The following is an 18,541-nucleotide window of genomic DNA, read 5'->3' on the forward strand; positions in this document are numbered from 1 at the left end:
CAAATAATCATTCAAACTGTGTGTGTGTGTGTGTGTACTTTTGGCTGTGGGCTCACACGTGAACTCTAACCTGAAATGCCAAACAACTTCTTTGTATTCCAATAAATTATTCAAATATCCTCCCTGCATCTTCTCAGTCACAGCATCAATAACTCCAAATATATATTTTGAAAATTAGTACAAATCATGGCATGTTTACTTAATGCATTATTGCTAGCGCTGTTTTTAAAGTATTTAGATGTTTATATATTCTTCCACTCAACTTTCTACTTGCTTTTCCTTATATAAAATTACTCAAATGAAGAACACTTTGCTACAATACATTTTATGAATTACATGTGTATTTGTCTTTGGGGCAAAAGCATCTATCAATCTTTTAAAAGTATATTTTTACTATTGACAATAAATCTACACATTTTGCAAAAAAAAAAATACATTTAAATATACCAACATTGTCCTTAAATATAACTGCCTTTCCCTTTCCCAAAATCTTCTTTATATTACTACTTTTCTGCAACAAAAAAAGACAGGATTTTTACCAATAACCCTCTCTAAATTTGGAGTTCCTCGAATAATTTTCCAATTATTTTAATAATTTGCTTGGTAGTTGTTGCAACAGTACTAAAACTAATTGGACAAGCTAAACAAAGGCAATTTTTACTGCCATTACCACTTTCCAATCAGTGTTTTAATGTAAAGTTGGCTTATATTCAGTTTTCCTTTTATTTTCTACTTCAACAATGATTTCCATAATGTAATCTAGATCATAGCCTCTATTCTGTAGCATACATAATACACAAACTGTATACTTGTCTTGAAAAATTTAAAAATTAGTAAATCTTGAAACTGATTGATTGTGCTTTAATTACTCTTTTTTTAAAGCTGCAGTATGGGCATTCATTCTGTGAAAATATGCATTAATAACTGCAATTTATTTTTGAGTATTTTTTCAACAAATACATTAATATCCAAAAAACAATATTAACTTAGTCTTGTCTATAAACCATAAAAAACATGTACTTGAATTCAAATATTTTGTAATTTTAATTACCTCCTTTCCAACTTATAAATATATCACGAATAAATATATTTTATAAAACAATGTTGTCTGTGTACTTATGATAATTTACATATATACATTCCCACTGAGCCATTACCAAATTTTCATAGGACTGTGCTATATTGGCTCCCCATAGCTATCCTTTTATTTGTTGGTATTACTGTTTTCCAAAGATGAAATAATTATTCAGAACCAAGTTCATTAAACTACGCAAAGCATTTACTCCTGTATTAGAAAACTTGGCTGTACTATTTAAATATGGTCTCACCACCTCCAGTCCTTCTTCCATAGGAATAGAGATATATAAAGAGACCACATCAAAAGTTAAAAAAAAATCAATCCAATTCACATTTTAATTTCTAAGAAATACCAACTCTCTTTACTGTGAGATGGAATTAAGTCTCTTTCTTAAAACCTTAGCCAAGTAAATATTAATGGACTCTGTTTTAGACCCCTTGTTGGAAAAAATGGGACTACATGGAGGATCTGCACTTTTCTTATGTATTTTGGGTATATCAAAAATATCCTAACACTGGATGTTCTATTTGGAAAAAATGTACAATTTCAAGCTGATATAATTATGTAAAAGTTCCAGTAACTGAAAATCAACATGTTGAAAATGTAAATTAACATCTCTTCTAGTAACCCTGCTGTAACCATTAATTTCAGTTAAATTGTTTAAATTTTAATATACTTATTTGTTTCCATAACCCTCAGTTCCTGGAGTCTTATTAGCTTCTATATATCTTAATTCTTAGTTTACACCTAGCCTTAAGACCTTCCTTTCTTCAAGGTGGGGTTGCAATAAATTCTTAACTTCCCCCAATACAAATGTGTTCAAAGCTCAAAGTCCCACAAGTGTGAACTTTACAAGACTTGCTGTGTCTTTCGGCTTTTTCCCGGTTAGGGGTCGCCACAGCGAAACTCTGGTCCGCTAATGATTGGCAGCAGATTTTTACGTGCCGAGTTGCCAGCCCTGACGCACAACCTTCAACGAAGGTACGCCCATTCACACACGTCTCCAGACAGAAAACACTCTAGCTGAGAATCGAACGGGACAACGTCTTACTGCCAGGCGACAGCGCTACCGCAGCACCACCACATGCGAACTTTACAAGACTGAGCTGGGAATATCAACAACCCAGAAGCTCAGCTAACAAACTACAAGCACAACACCTGCTTTTTTTGCAGGGGCAAACCCTCCTGCACCCCCATGTGGGAGAATGTGCCTCCCCACCACCTGCTAATTATATGTACAAACTCGAGATTGCACTACAGTGAAGAAAGGAGTAAAACCCCAATCCTGACTGTATCACAATCCCACACAATGACCATTCATTCCATTCAAGCTTCTGGGTATTCCAGGCTCGAACTTGTAAGATTTGCAATTGTGGGACTTCAAGCACATAATAGAGACCCATTCAAAAATACATTAAGATGCGAGTTAAAGCAGAATTAAAAGTGCATCTTTGCTTAAAATATGTAATATTAGTTCCTTTTTTTAACATTTGCAAAAGCATATTTACAATTCAAACTTCACAGACACAATTAAAAATCTCACACTGTTTTAATTAAATTGGACCTATAACAGAGAATACAGTTTAATTCCTTTTGTACAAGTTCATTTTCATTTAAAATATAATCACAAATTATAAATTCTAATGCTACAACCCAAATCTTGTTTTACAGCCTCAGCAAAATTCCAAACAGACAATATAATATTACTAAAACTGTTACTTTTAAGATTAAATGAACTAACCAACCTATCAAAACCCTTATTTAAAGGAACAAATTTGTGAGACCTCCTTAAACCATACTGATGACTATATGTCTTTGTCAATGTAAGCCTCATCTCCAACTATTGTGGATACTTTGTTCTGATTAACATGTCCATCATTAAAAGGTTCCAGTATCACTCTCATATTCAATAAACTTAATACTAATACTTTTTTTTTACCATCTTTCTGTTCTTTATCGAAATACCTACTCTTACTGAGAACCTTATTATATTACTTCTCAAGTGAATGAAAAAAACAAATCCTGGATTTTAATACCAGCTAAATGGTTCGGCTTCTTTTTGCACATTTTTGTAGTTCAAATGTATTATATCTAATTAAGATTTCCATCACTTTATACCACACTCAATCAAAAAGTCTGATCAAATCACCAAAAATGTCACTTTTTGGAAATCCCATTAGGAATTTTGTACTTCTGCAAACATTTCAGAACTCATTTAGCTCTCACATTTGCATCTAAAAATAAATTATCCCATGCAAGGGATTTCAGTTTATATATTTCTTTTCTCTTACAAAAAATTAGCATCTTGGATGCTTGAAAATGTTACTTGTATTAATCAAATGACAAGCCTTACAGCAGCCACATTTCCAAGTGCCTCTACATGTATATGCAATATTACTTGCTCCTTTATTAATGCCATTCTTATGGCATAATAACCTTTTCAGGTTCTTATTTGTGAAAGCAAAGCTAGTGTTATCACCAACAATTTATTTTATTTTGGCATCAGATGTCAATACTGGCCAGCACCTTTTAACAAATCACGTATCATCTTGTTGTCAGTACTATAAGTTAGGGTGCATCTTACTTTATTTGTAGTTGGTATTATTGAACTTGTTTGCTCATAACTTTGATACTTGGAATAGTAGGATCTTCTTTTAGTGGATCTCAGCTCACTTGCTCTCATAGCATTCATCCTAATGGCTTTTTCAGTATAACCTCTCTCCTTGAAAAATTTTAATAGTTTCTTATGTTCCTTCAGAAAAGTTTCCTCTTTGGTACATAACTTTGACATACATGTCGTTTGATTATCCACTATATTCCTGAAAATATGCCTGGGATGCATGCTGGTGGAATGCAACATATGGATGCTCCACATTGGTTTTCTGTACAATGCAATATCAATGCCTGTGGAACCCAGATATACCTTCACATCCAAGTACTCAATCCCTTTATCAGATGACTTATCAAACTTCAGAAATGTAGTCGTACTCAGTAAGAAATCGACAAACTCATTTAGCGTAGCTTTGTTCCCTTCCCAGAGAAGGAAAACATCATCCACAAATCTATTGTAGAATAACAGTTGGCCATTCCATCTATTTCTCTCATCTGCAAACCATTGCTCTTCCCATTGTGTCAAAATGAGGTTTGCATAGGTTTTTGCACAGGGGGTGCCCATGGCTACCCCCATTTCTGCCAGTAGTGTTTATTTCCTTATATAAAGACATAGTTTTCTAGCACTAATTCTAAACGGCTACATAGAAGATCAACATCCACTAGTTCATGATCAGCGTAGTCTCTTATGGCCTCTATTCCATACTTATTCAGAACACATGTAAATAAACTGTTCACATCCACTGTGACCAGTAAAAGCCCTTCAAAAGAGTGCCTCAGTTTCATGATGTCAAACAATTGCCTTAAGAATTGTGCTGAGTCTTTTAAAGCTGTCTTTGCTGCAGGTAACAATTTTTAAGCTCAAATTCTAGATAGATGGAAAGTGGCTCAGTTATCCACCCTTGACCTGCCACTATAGGGTACTTGGGCAGATCAAAGCAATCTTTATGGATCTTTGGTAGTCCACTTATGATAGGTATAGTGGGGAAAGCTACTTCAAAAAAATCATATAGCTCTTTGCTGATACATCTGCTCATCAATTTCTCATTGTTAGAAAAATCTACATGCTGCTTAGAAAATATATTTACATACATGCTGCCTAGAAAAATATATTTACAATGTGTGCTGCTCAGGAAGATGTGCATTTAATCATTCAAACATATATGAATTGTGTGATCAAATATATAGAGAAATGTGTGCTTTAGTTAGGAATAAATGTACTTAAATCCATAAAGGTTAGGTAATGCATTTAATTCTGTCTTACTAGAATAACAGTAGAAATAAACCTGCATATTATTGCTTGAAGCACAAGCTGCAGTGTAATCAGAAATTTGACCTTGGCAGCTTGCAAATGCAGTCTGGCTCATGTCTTTCAAGTAAAGATTATTTTGCAAAGTTAGAAAATAATAAAATCTGTTCGCATGTATGTCCTCTTTCCTGCCTCCACCAGGGAAGTAGCCTTGTGCGCACTATCAGAGATAGTGCGCAGCTGGGGACAAGAGAAACAAAGGGAGACTTTAAGGAAGACATACATCTATTGTATTTGAACTAATCAGAGAACCTTGAATTGGCTACATCCTCAGGAGGTCATCGTGACTGACCAGCTGTTTGCAAGGCTGCAACATTCTCATGGGAAAAGGACTTTTTGAAAAACACAAACTCAGCACTTCTTATGAATTACTATGATGTAAAGACCCTGTCACTGACCACACCAGTAAGGTGGGCAAAACTGATAATGAAATGTATATAACCAATGTGTTTTGGTCAATAAAGCAGTCAAAATTCTATACAAACTTTGTGTATGGTTTTTGCCTCCTAATGTACATTAGAGCTTTAAGATATCCTAGCTTTCCTGCATTATTGTTTGTTATTAATTGACATTGTGTTTGAATAACTCAATGATTTTTACAGTCTGACTCTAACAAATTTATTTAACATCTTGGTCCTTGAGCGAATTCCCTTGGTAAGCTACAGGTCAGAATATATAGGTGGTATTGAAGTCTGCGCAGAAGAAGGAAAGACCTCCGACTGAATTGTCGTGCCTAAAGAGGCTGTCCACTTATCTGATCTGTGGCGGAAAAGCGGAAAACTGGGTCCTAAAAGCCTATCAAACATAAGCAGGAGGCTCGGGTAAGCAGAATTCCTCTCTTTGTTTTGTTTTAGATCAGGGACCAGGTTACACTGTGCTATTGCTAAGGTTTGTGATAGCAGGGAGAGGTAGTCAAGTATTGTATCTTGAGTCATAGATCAGGAAATAAAGCAAAACAAAGTAAACAGTCATTCTAGACACTACTGTGAATACGGGAATAAAGATACCACGTGGTACAAGAGAAAGGGTTACGTAACAGTTCTGTTGTTGTTTTTCTCTCTCTCTCTCTCTCTCTCTCTCTCTCTCTCTTCTTTTTTCCTTCAGAGACATGGGAACGAATGCACTAAAGGGTCACGTGACCGCCCTAACAGAAGATGCAAAATATATACAATTACAGAGAGCAAATAATGTGAGATATTTTGCAAAATGTGTTAACAACTATAAATTTGATAGTAAACTAGATAAACTTTCACTAGTTAAACTCCTTAAACAAGTTTTAATCTGATGCAGGGCGTCAGGCAAAAGAAAACAAAAGCTTAAAAATTCTGAAACATTTTTAGACAACAGAGTAAAAGGTCTAACAGACAGAATCTCTGAAAAATGAAAACTTAGAGTAGACTGGACTTGCATTAATTAATGCCTACAACAGGAAAATGAGACAGTAGATGGATATTATGCTAGATTATTAAAATGCTTAAAATAACAATTAAAAAATATATATATATATACATTTTAAAAGGTTGCATTGCCTCTGTTAGTAGTTTTATTACAAGGCATATGATAAATCACTGAACAAGCAGGCTGCAAGCCTTACTTGAGTATGCTAGACGTGCTGAAAGACACTTTAATAGTAAAAAGAAAAAAGGGCACAAGTCTTCACTGTTGAAGACGGAGCTGAAGTATTTGTATTACAGTCAGGTAAAAGGGCATCTAGCTAGGGACTATAAACAAAATAAGAAAGCAATAACAGAAGATAAAGGAGATGTGGACTGACTATATAATAGTGATAATAACCAAAAATCATCAGGAAAGGTTAATAAACAAAAAGAAAATGTGAATGTAGTAGAGGAATAGAGGAAGTACAAACAGATGTAAAGAATAAAATGAAAATAAAATTTTAGATTTAGCATTGTTGAGCCTGCTGCTCTAACTAGCAAATACAAGACCAGTAGTAACACTTCTGGTGGAGGAAAAAGGTCAAATTCCTGTGTGACTCAGGAGCGTCACGGACTTTGATACACCCCTCAAGTTACCAAAACATTCTAAATCACCTAATTATATATTAGTAAAAGCAGCAAATAGACAGCTATACAGGGAACCACTTTCCCATAATATAGCAATAACTGACCCTGTTTCAGGTATGACTCAGAAAAGTAAAATTGTAGTTTCTGCAAAAATATCCAGTAAACTTACTGGAAAAAGACCTTGTGCAGATATTTGGCATAGCAGTAGTTCCTACCATGCAGGGTATGGAAGCACAAAGACAAATGAATGCTCTTGTGGTGTGATCAGAGGGTGAAGCCTATTATTGGTACAGCCAGGACCTAGTTATGATTGGTCCAGGGCAGTAACCAAAGAACTGATAAACGTAGCCATCAGTAAGGTACCCTCCCTTGACACTGATCAGCGGCACTTGTTACATTGTACTCCATACTACTGTAGCACACCAGGACCTAATAAAAATATAAGTAAAAATCCTGCTGACAAATTAATATTACAAACTTTATGCTGGGATACTGAGGGAAACAGTGTAGTAAGCTGTTCATTACCTCAGGAGTTCATGAGATTGTATAAGTCCAATAGACTGCCACATGTCAGCTTGACAAAAAACAAAAGTTTTAAATGGGCAGACTTAGGGAAAAAAGGTAACAAAATGGGAAAACAGACTGATTTAAAAATGTCAGGACAAGGGATATGAAAACAAAACTGAATTGGTTGACACAAACACATACAGCTGTACACTTGCAATCTAGTAAGGACAGCTGATTAGCATTTTATTAAAAGAAAAGAAAAGGCCTTGTGTAAAATTCCAACAACTCTGTGGTCAACAGGCAAGTCAAATGTAGGGCTTATTCAAGCAGCAGGACCAGTTACAATTACCCCAAAGTCAGCTTTTAGACCACAAAAAAAAACAATACATTTTGGGAAAGAATGCAAAAGTAGAAATTAAGCCTATAATAAGCAGCATTACTCAAAAGGAGTACTGGTAGAATCTCCTGATTCACCATGTGATACACCCTATTTCCTGTTAAAAAAAAAGCAAACGGGAATGGCAGATGGTACAAGATTTATAAGCTGTGAATAATGCAGTAATACCTAAAGCACCTACGGTGCCAGACCCACATACCTTGTTAAATTATTTAAAGCCACAACAAAAGTATTTTACTGTGGTAGATATAAGCAATGCTTTCTTTTCAATACCTATACATCCTGATAGTCAATATTGGTTTGCATTTACATTTCAGGGTAAAAGGTATACATATACACGACTACCACAGGGATATTGTGAAAGCCCAATAATATTTGCACAAAAAATGGCTAGCAATCTGGCAGGGTCTACCCCACCAGAAGGTAGTCAAATTTTACTTTATGTAAATGACATCTTGCTAGCAGCACCCAGCAGCAGTGCAGGGTGAATACAGTAGCATTGTTAAAATTTTTAGTAATACAAGGACACAAAGTAAACAAGAGTAAGTTACAAACTTTGGGAAAAAAAAAACACAGGTTAGATACCTGGAATATGTGATATTCAGTAAAGGTAAAATACTAAATAGTGGGAAAGAGAAAAGGGAAAAAAAAAAAAACAGCAATTTTGCAAGCACCCAAACCAACAACTAAAAAAGAAATAATGTCTTTCCTAGGTACAACTAATTTTTGTTGGAACTGGGTACCAAATTATTTTACAATGAAAAACAAAAGCAGAAATGGCTTTCTGCAGGTTGAAGCAGTTAATAGCTTCTTCATTAGTTTTAAGACTTCCAAGTTATCACAAACGTTTTTTTTTTAGACCATAGATTGTAAGCAATGGTACATGACATCAGTATTAAAGCAACAACATGGGGATAAGCAATGCCCCATAGCTTACTATTCATTACAGTTAGACCCAGTGGTGCAATCTTTGCCTCACTGTGTACAAGCAGTAGTTGCAGCAGCAATGGCAGTACAGGCTTCAGCCTCAATGGTGTTATTCCACCCTCTCACATTGAGAATGCCTCATACAGTTGCAATAATTCTGCCACAAGAAAAAGTTGCATACCTTTCTCCTGCTAGACATCTTTCATGTATGACCATACTGCTGAGTCAACCTCATATAAACAGTTAGCTTTACCTAGATAAAATCTTACAAATATGCCCTTGAATAATGCTGAGGTGACATATTACGTAAATGACTCATGCAGAAGGGGTCCTACAGGAAAAAATCTGGTGGGGTATGCAGTAGTTACAGACACTAAAAATTTAGAAGCACAAACTTTGCCACACAACTTGTATGCTCAAGCAGCAGAACTGGTAATTTTGACAAAAGCATGTATTTTAGTAAAAGGCAAAAAAAAGTAAACATATATACTGATAATCAGTATGCTTTTTCTACAGTGCATGTGTTGCACAATAATGAAGAAAATAGAGGGATGATTACATCCAGTGAAAACCTATTAATCATGCAATTTATTTTGGAGCTATTAGAATCTATTCAGTTGCCTACCAAAGTAGCTATTTGTAAATGTGTAGCTCATACAAAACAACAGGATAAAATTTCAAAAGGTAATGCACGAGCTGATGCAGCTGCAAAGCAAGCAGCCTCAGACTCAGGAACTTTATTTTTTTTAAATAAAAAATTACAGCCCTTTGAAATTTTACATTTAGACATGTTAAAAACAATGCAAATGCTTACTACAACAGCAGAAAAACAAAACTGGGTAAAACAAGGTGCAATTTTAAAAATGGACTGTACATTTCCAAAGGAAAAAACAATATTACCGTCTAATTTATTTAGAATGCAGCTTTGTTGAGCCATGGGCAGAGCCATGTCTCAACAGGGGGGATGGTACAGTTAGTAAATAAAATATTCCAAACATATGGATACATAAATTATACAATAAAATTTTGTGCAGCTTGTCATACTTGTAACAAAGCACCATGCACAAGGAGCATTTAAAAACAAGCAAGGGAGTTTCCCTACACCACCATATCCATTCCATACTATTCGTATGGACTTCATAGAGTTAAATAAATGTGAAGGAAAAATACTGTTTAGTGATCATAGATATGTTTTCAAAATGGGTAGAAGCTTTTCCTTAAGGAATCACTGTGCTTACCACCCACAGTCAGCAGGACTGGTGGAAAGGTACAATGGGATTTTAAAAAAAAAAAAAAAACAAGTTAAGAAAGTTGATGAGTAAGACTCAAAAGAATTGGATTTGCTGTTTACCTCTAGCATTGCTGAGCATAAAAACAGTAACAAATGTAAAGGGTTTGATCCCTTTAAAGTAGTATTTGGAAAGGCATATTATGTGCCTCAGTAAAAGCTCTCATGCCTGCAGGGCTGGAGGCTGACAGTTCACTAGCTAATTAAATAAAGAAACTGTTATAAATAAGACTGTTTTGCAGTTGAACTCTTTTTCAGATAAACAAGAAACAAAACCAGAAGCCGTGCTGACCCCGGGGTCCTGGATTTGGCTGAAAGTCATAAAGAGAAAGAACTGGGCGAGTCCAAGGTGGGAAGGTCCGTACCAGGCACTGTTGGCAACACCCACTGCAGTAAAAATTGCTGAGAAATCATCTTGGGTTCATTTAACCCACTGCAAACCTGTTAAGAAATTCAGTTTGGACATACCACAGGAACAGAATGGCCAGAGGCAGAATAAATAAAAATGTGAAACAACCCCAGAGACATTGGTTCACTGGCCTACTAATCATACACTTAATAACTATGTTTGTAGTAACCTTTTTTGTTGTTATGGTTTTTCTTGCATATAACTACAGAAATAAAATTAATAAAACGTGATGAAGGACTGGCTACAGACTGGCACCCAAACTTTAACACATACCTGGCTATGAAACGAGTTTATGTAGAGACTATGAACGTTTCAAATTGCTGGGTCTGTACTGCAATACCCACAGCATATGGAGGACTTTTAATGTCTGCTGTCCCTTGGGAATAAATGAAACTTGGGAAAACCTGTTATTTGACACAGGCACTGTGAGATCACAGGACAAAATTGCTTTATTTTTACCTGTTCACACAAAAAGAAATTGTATAAGAGTAATACCCTCCAGGTGGGCTGGAGTAATGGTAATATAACAATGTCTTATAAATGTTACATTAAAGTCAAAAGTGGGGGTACTGTTTGTAATACAAACCATGATTCATATCTGAGTTCAATGAAAACTACATTAAATGCAGTATGTGACAATCTAGTCTTAACTAAGCAATTGTCTATTAGAAATAGGAAAATGTTTCATGCAGGGATAACACGTATCAGTACCAAAGTAATGATTTTATTTGTGGGAAAAAGGCATATAAATGGTTACCTGAGAATTGGTCCGGCAGTTGTTTTTTGGGTTATCTGGTTTCAGCAATAAGACATACTGCAGAATTACCTTTGGGTAAAGTACGAAACGTAAGGAAAACAGCTCAAAAATCTGAAGGTCCAGTGAGAAAAAAAAAAATAAAAAATCTGTGAATCCAGTTGGTAAAATCGAAGCTGGTTGAAAAGGCCATAATTCAGTGAAAGACAAAAGTAAATTGACTCATATGAACTTGGGCAACAGTGTTATATCCAGGGCAGGAATGCCACCAGCCTATGGAGCAGTCAAATCGATCTGGGAGCTGAGGAAGCTGTCAAAAAGTCATAAGCAATGCAACTTTTTCCACCCTAGAATTGGTGACTAATGAACTGAATGCAATAAAAACTGTTGTGCTACAAAATCGAATGGCTCTTTACTTCACCCTAGCGGCAAGAGGTGGTACACGAAGAAGAATGCTGTGCATACATTCCAGACAACCAACATGAAATCAATGACCACCTAGAGGTAATTCAGCAAGTATCAGCAATGACTAAACCAGGCCCAAACCCACTGACGGACTTTTTCCAGAATCTGTTTGGGGGGGTGGGGTTCCATCCTATTAAACATTTAATTGCTATTTGTGTGGGTATACTCCTAATAGGAACATGTGTTTACTGTGAAATTCCCTGCATAAAAAAATTAATCAAAAATTTGTTGATATATCTGCTACTGAAACTCTTTACCAAAGTGTTGAAATTAAAAGATTAATTTCAAATGATGCTTTTTCTGAAATATAAAACCAATGACTTACTTAGCTGAAAGCCCTTGAAAGGGAAAGGCTGAGGAATGAAATAATATTGTTTATGTTTTAAACAGAATAAAATGCATTAAAAGGAGGGAGAATGTTAGAAAAATCTACATGCTGCTTAGAAAATATATTTACATACATGCTGCCTAGAAAAATATATTTACAATGTGTGCTGCTCAGGAAGATGTGCATTTAATCATTCAAACATATATGAATTGTGTGATCAAATATATAGAGAAATGTGTGCTTTAGTTAGGAATAAATGTACTTAAATCCATAAAGGTTAGGTAATGCATTTAATTCTGTCTTACTAGAATAACAGTAGAAATAAACCTGCATATTATTGCTTGAAGCACAAGCTGCAGTGTAATCAGAAATTTGACCTTGGCAGCTTGCAAATGCAGTCTGGCTCATGTCTTTCAAGTAAAGATTATTTTGCAAAGTTAGAAAATAATAAAATCTGTTCGCATGTATGTCCTCTTTCCTGCCTCCACCAGGGAAGTAGCCTTGTCGCACTATCAGAGATAGTGCGCAGCTGGGACAAGAGAAACAAAGGGAGACTTTAAGGAAGACATACATCTATTGTATTTGAACTAATCAGAGAACCTTGAATTGGCTACATCCTCAGGAGGTCATCGTGACTGACCAGCTGTTTGCAAGGCTGCAACATTCTCATGGGAAAAGGACTTTTTAAAAAACACAAACTCAGCACTTCTTATGAATTACTATGATGTAAAGACCCTGTCACTGACCACACCAGTAAGGTGGGCAAAACTGATAATGAAATGTATATAACCAATGTGTTTTGGTCAATAAAGCAGTCAAAATTCTATACAAACTTTGTGTATGGTTTTTTGCCTCCTAATGTACATTAGAGCTTTAAGATATCCTAGCTTTCCTGCATTATTGTTTGTTATTAATTGACATTGTGTTTGAATAACTCAATGATTTTTACAGTCTGACTCTAACAAATTTATTTAACACTCATATAATGTATCTTGTACATTTAGCACCAATTTATCTACATCCTTTTTACTGATCACAACATAGGTATTCCTATCAACATTTCTTCCATTTTCCTAACATAATCATATGAATTCATCACCACTAGCGCACCACCTTTGTCTGCTGATTTTATTATTATATCTGTCCTTTTCTGTAATTCATCCAATGCAAGACATTCACCAAGATTTAAATTACAGAAATGTTTGTGGCTTCCTTCTCTCTAAGCAGCTATTTCAGTCTCACATAAGCATATAAACATGTCTACTGTAGGGTGGCTAAGTGGCACAAACATACTTGTTTTTTTATATTGTTTCTTATTGCTTGGTGTTTCCACTCTCTCATTGCCAAATATATGTTTTAAAGTAACATTCTTTGCAAAGCATTTAAGATCTATTACAAGTTCATTCAGAGACCGGATGGATAGTATGAAATTCAAACCTCTCTCAAGAAAACCCAGTTGATTCTTCGTTAGTTGACTATCAGAGATATTTATCACTATAGAACTAGCATTCTCATTCAAAATACTTTCCTTTTTTCTTTTCCCTGCCTCTGCTCAGAGATCTGGGAGCTCAAGGATAGTTTGTTGCTTAATGCTGAAATAGGAAAGTCCTTATCTATGTTCTGACAGTTACAGCAGGAATGAGCTGATGTCTGCCTGAGAAGAGTTAGTGTTATTGCTGTGACACCGTGGAACATCTTTTCCATTTTGCCAATGATTTCCTGGTACTGGGCTTCCTTGCTTCCCTTAGAATGGACAGCAGATCCTTGAGACTGGATGCAGTCCTTGGTATCAAAACCCAATCCTCCAGGCAGCTAACCTGAGGGTGGCTAGGTGTGGATGGAAGACAGATCCCTTCACTTGGTGAAGATCTACTTCCTGCAGTAGGAAGCAGAATCTCCCCTCTGAGTGTCAGAAGGAGGGAGAACTAGTGTTTTCTCTGCCAGAAAGAAGCCACTAGGATCATGCTGGATCTGTCTGCCCTGATTTTTGCCAGTACCCTGTGAATCAGGGATAAGCCCGGGAATGCATACAGGAACCAGTTTGTTCATGTGAAGGAGAATGCATCTATTTTCCAAGCTCCTGTCTGTTGTGTTGAAGAGCAAACCTTCTGTAGTTGCTTGTTGTGGTGAGAGGTGAACAGGTCTACTGATGGGATCCCCCACTGTATTGTTAGATCCAGGATGATCTCTCTCTCTCATCCATTCACTGGAATCTAGAAGGTCTCTACTTAGAGAATCTGCCAGGGTATTGTTTTGGCCCAGAATATATGACGCTATGAGGATCAGCCCTATTTCTTGGGTCAGCTTCCAAATTTTCCTGGAAAGTCTGCACAGAGGGTAAGACAAAACTCCCCTTTGCTTATGTACCACATCACTGTGGTGCTGTCTGTCCAGATTTGCAGGGTCTGTGGGCTTAAGTTCTATTGAAAAGCTTTTATAACCAGGTAGACTGCTAGTAACTCTCTTTGATTTATATGCAACTCTGCTGTGAGACCAAATACCCTGCACTTTCAAAGAACCTAAGTGGGCTCCCCAAGCTATGTCTGAACTGTCAGTGGATTGATCTTGTCTGCTTCTGATAAAGTGAAGTTTGCCCGTGTTCCTCTTTATGGCGTTCTTCCACCATAGGAGCTAATTTTTCAGGAATGGAAGGAGAGGCAGTAGAATTTCCATGGGTTAGGAGTGTTGTTCCTTGTGATGACCCTCCACTGGACCAGTAATCAAGCAGCCTCAATACTTACCACTGACACCAGTGGGGGAAGTACACTGGGAGAATGACAAGTACACACACAGTACTTCCAGCTGCAGCTCTTTGAATCAAGTGCAATTTCCCTTAAGAGCTTACAGAGACCACAGTCAGTCTGGGGGCTGGTTCTTCTACCTTTCTTCAGATCGCCAGTAAGACTCTCCACTGGCACAGCTATAGAGTTGAGATCTCAGCTGACTGACCTACCCAAGACCTCCAGCACCTAAGGACTCTCTGTCCAACCAGTGCTTGGCGTCCCTGCCCAAGTAGCTGACGCACACACTTTGAGGTTTGATTTATCATAAACCCACAACTGGAAAAGGCTGGCACAGGTTTACTAGCTATGACCCCTTCTGCCCAGACTATAATGCAGATATTATTGCAACCAGTCACTCATCAGCTAATTTAAGGCCCTTAACAAAGGATGTCCAATCTTACTATGTAATATTAATATTAAAACAAATGGTAGTTTGACCAAGGGAAAGGCTATTAGGAGTGACCCAGACAGTGTTACCAAATAAATGTCCAAGTACTCTCGAAACTTAAATATTTTTACACAGATCAGCCACAATGAAATGTTTAAATATATTTAATAAATAATAAAAGAAAGTACAGTTGTGTACGCTTACCATAAATGTAGACATTCAAGTGTATTCACTGTTGCAGTCATTACATTTGGGTTATCTGCTTGCAGGTTGCCTAAAGTCGGCCTGATTACCAAAGTCTTGGGTCCTGCATCGGTTGCTGTCCCTTCTTCCATGATGTCAGCTAGTCAGGGGTATAAAACATGTAGCCGATGCTATTAAATCAGTTTTTCTTGCCCCAGATATCTGGTGCTCCCTAATGGGAAGCAATTAAATATAAAAGTATAATAATATACCTCCAACAAAAAAGCAAACACACCAAAAAGGCTTTTAAGCATAGTAAAGGAAAGTAGAGGTATAGCCAAAAAGAAGTTAGGGGGCTGGAGGGAGGGTAACCAGGACTGCAACAGTGAACACACTCGAACATCTACATTTATGGTAAGTGTACACAACTGTACTATGTTCTTCATGTTTCAATGTTGCAGTCATTACATTTGGGTAGATTCTCAAAGCTATGGTTGGGAGGAGGAATTTAGACAGGCATTAGGACCAGCTATAAGGCCCTGCAAGACTGCAGTGGCAAAGCCAGCTCTGGATTTAGAGAAAATTGGCAAATGATAATGCTTGGTGAAAGTATGTACAGAACTCCAGGTAGCAGCTTCTAGGATGTCCCTGGTAAAGACACCTCTGAGAAAGGCTGTAGAGGTAGATGCAGCCCTGGTGGAGTGAGGCCTGATCCCCTGGGGGATAGGTTTTCCATGGTGCTTATAGCAGAAACAAATGCAATGGTCTATCCATTTAGAAATGGTTTGCTTTGAAATAGCCTTCCCCTCTGCCCCTGCAGAAAATGCTACCAGCAGTTGTTCAGATTTCCTTTGAGGATTAGTCCTGTCCAAGTAGAATCTAAGTTGTCTGTGCACACCTAAGGAATGCAGTATCCATTCCCCTTTGTTCTGTGGATGGGAAAGAAAGTTGGCAAATGGACTGATTAATAGCCACACTGGATACCACCTTGGACATGAAGGATGGACTGGTTCTGAGGGACACCCTATCCGCATGAAAGATGATGAAAGGCTCCACTGCCATAAGGGCCTGTAATTCAGATACCCTTCTAGCTGAAGTGATTGCTAGAAGGAAAGCTGTTTTCTAAGAAAGAAATTTTAAGTCTGCAGTAGCAGCTGGCTCGAAAGGAGGTAGAGTGAGTTTCTCCAAAACAAAGTTAAGGTCCCAGGCTGAGGTTCGAGCTCTGCTGGGTGGTCTCAAATTTTTGCCCACTCTGAGGAACTGCTTGAGCAGTGGATGAGAGAACAGGGGAGGGTGTTATAATGAGCTGAAATGGCTGAGGTGTGGATTTTAATAGAGGAAAAAGACAGGCCCTTGTGAAGCATCTCAGTTAAGTATTGTAAAATCAGAGATATCCCTTCAGACTGGTTCCAGGCACAGAATCTTTTCCATTTTTCAGCATAATATTTTCTAGTACTAGGCCTCCTTGCCTCTAAAATGATATCCATCACAGGTTTACTGAGGGATGGTAAAGGAGAGATTATGTAATTAGCCAGGCTGCAAGGTTCAATGTTAGAAGCTGAGGGTGCAGAATCTGGTTCTCCTGCTGAGACAACAGGGAAGGAGTTTGAGGCAAGTGCCATGGGGATAACTGTGACACACTGCACAGGAAGGGGTACCAGTGTTGGTGCAGCCAGTCTGGAGCAATCAAAATCATCCTTGGTTTGTCCTGCTTGATTTTTGGTAGTACTTTGGAGAGCAGAGGCAGAGGGGGGAAGGCATAGACTGATAGGTTTTTCCAGCTGAAGGATAGAGCATCCACTTTCCAGGCTTGTTTGTGGGGAGTCCTTGTGCAAAATCTGCCCAACCGGTAGTCTTGGGGAGAGGCAAACAGGTCTATATCTGGGCTCCCCCATTTACTTGTCAACATGTTGAAAATCCCTGGTTCCAGTTTCCACTCGTGTGGGTCCATGAGGTTTCTGCTTAGTCCGTCTGCCAGTGTACTTAATTTTCCTGGCAGGAATTGAGCTTGTATTTGCACCTGGTAGCTCAAGGCTGTGTTCCACAATGCCATGGCCAGTCTGCAGAGGGGGTAAGAATGTGTACCACCCTGCTTATTTCTGTACCACATAACAGTGGTGTTGTCCATCTTTACCATTAATTGTCCTGCAAGAATGTGGTCTTGAAGGCTGTCAGAGTATTCTGCACAGCTAACATTTCTTTTTGATTGATATGCAGGTGCATTTGACTTTGGTTCCATTTGCCCTGAATGCACTTCCCTGCCAGGGGGCACCCCATGCATAGTCTGATGCGTCTGTTGTTAAGGTTTGGGCAGCAGGGGGCAGTGTGAATGGTAGCCCCTCGGTTTGGTGGCAGGTCTCTGCCCATCAAAGGAACTCTAGGCGTAGGCAAGGTATGATAGGAATCATTGCTTCTAGATCCTGAGAATGTTGACACCATATGCTTTTTAGATACCATTGTAGTTTCCTCATATGCAGTCTTGCATATGGAATTAGATGAATGCAGGAGGCCATAAACCCCAAGGTTTGCAGTATTTATCTTGCAGCTGGCAGGGTTTTTGTGGCCACTTGTTTGAAGTAGGTTGTCAAATGAATTTCTTTCTCTGGCGTGAGGTAAGCCATCTGGGAAGTTGTATTCAAGCTTGCTCCCAGGAATATAATTTGCTGACAGGGTACCAGGCATGATTTCTTTTCATTTATGGTGTACGCCAGACAAGTTAGAACCCTTTGTACAAAGGCGAGATGATTCAAAAATATGTCATGGCTTTCTGCCTGAATTAGACAATCGTCCAGGTATGGGTATATTTGAATATTTCCTTGCAAAATGCAATAACTGGAGCTAGGCACTCTGTGAATACCCTGGGTGCAGTAGATAAGCCAAAGGGAAGTGCAGAGAACTGATAGTGTGTGTAGCCTGCTTTGAAGTGTAGGTATCTTCTGCAAGATTCCCTGATTGGTATGCTTCTTTTAAATCTAGAGTTGCCAACCAGGCATCTTTGCCTAGCATAGGAAGTAATTGGTGAAGAGTCAGCATCTTGAATTTTGGAATCTCCAAAAAGGTGTTTAGAGTAGACAGGTCCAGGATAGGACAC

This window comes from Protopterus annectens, chromosome 5.part0, assembly GCF_019279795.1.
Source record: "Protopterus annectens isolate FY-2018-M chromosome 5.part0, PAN1.0, whole genome shotgun sequence".
Taxonomy (NCBI): Eukaryota; Metazoa; Chordata; order Ceratodontiformes; family Protopteridae; genus Protopterus; species Protopterus annectens.